Below are 1,281 nucleotides of genomic sequence, written 5' to 3'. Positions count from 1 at the left end.
CTTGTAAATGAGACAATGAGTCTCAAGAGATCTTCCTGTATAAATAAAGGATAAATAAAAATAAAAAAAATTATAAAGATACAGTAAATTAATTTAGAACATCAAAGACTCTTATTCTACTGAACAACCATTTGATTTTTACTTCTCTGAAATCAGCAGAAATAAACGTGACAACTGGTCATTAGTGTTTCCAATGACTCGTCTGAAATGAGGCAGTTTTGAAAGCAGAGCCCATAGAATATACACTCTAAATCTGATGCACTTTAAACTGCAGCTGAAGTCAAATCACACTTAAAAAAGGCACTACAAAGACACACAAAGCTAAACAGGAACAAGACAAACTATAATCAGCTTTCCTCCCATTTTGAACTTTAATGACTATGAAAAAAAAAAAACTAGCCAGCAACCTTTACTAAAGTATGCTGTTTTTTTTTACCCAAATCCTGCTTTAAAATCACTTCACACTTTTATTCAAGTAATCTAATAGCAAGCCAATTTCTTGTGTACACAGACTGATAATCCAAAAGTTTCCTGTATTGTTCTACGCTGATGACAACTGTTTTTGTTTTTCAAGTTTTTGTTTTGGCACTCATTCCACAGACTATTTTCCCCCACTTTATGCCAATGTTTCTTTTTTTATCAGAGCAGATTCTTTTTAAAACGGTGTGAATTATGTGGCAAAAGATATGCCCTACAGCCACTGCAATGCTGATTGTTAACGACGTGATCAAATGAACATCACCTCATCGAGTCTGACTGAGTCACACCAAAATGTTAACACAGTTTTGTGTTGGATGTGCAAATTGGTCATTTGTAGCACAGTGGATGTAAATGGATGTGTGCTCTAAACCACTCGTGTGTGTTTGTGTGTGTGTGTGTGTGTGTGTGTACTGTAGGCTGACAGACATGCAGAGTGATGAGTGTATTGTGATGGAATGTGAAGTTTCCAAAGCTGAAGCCATATGTTGCTTTAGGCGCCATTTCTCCTCACAATGATGCTCTGTTCAATTTCACTCGCAGACTGACTGACTAACCACTCACATGTGCTGTGAACAGGAACACATCCGTGCTAATTAGTGCAGCTACAGACACACAATATGTTAAAAATGGAAGMGTTGAGGAAGAAAAAAAAACACATCTTACAGTTTTTGGAGGAAAATAAAAACTACGTGTCTGCTTTTGTAGTTACAGTATCATAAAGGACTTTGTGTGTGTTTAAGTGTGTGTGTGTGTTTAAGTGTGTGTGTGTGTGTGTGTGTTTAAGTGTGTGTGTGTGTGTGT

The 1,281-nt window shown here is 36.4% G+C and overlaps 1 protein-coding gene across 2 annotated transcripts in view; it reads left to right on the top strand.

The window, feature by feature from the left end:
• Positions 1–1,281, top strand: part of edar (ectodysplasin A receptor) — a gene marked incomplete in the record, with an annotated part of 54,305 nt that overhangs the window by 43,717 nt on the left and 9,307 nt on the right.

This window comes from Austrofundulus limnaeus, unplaced genomic scaffold (genome assembly GCF_001266775.1).
Source record: "Austrofundulus limnaeus strain Quisiro unplaced genomic scaffold, Austrofundulus_limnaeus-1.0 Scaffold81, whole genome shotgun sequence".
NCBI lineage: Eukaryota > Metazoa > Chordata > Actinopteri > Cyprinodontiformes > Rivulidae > Austrofundulus > Austrofundulus limnaeus.
This window is presented reverse-complemented; position numbering and strand designations above follow the sequence as displayed.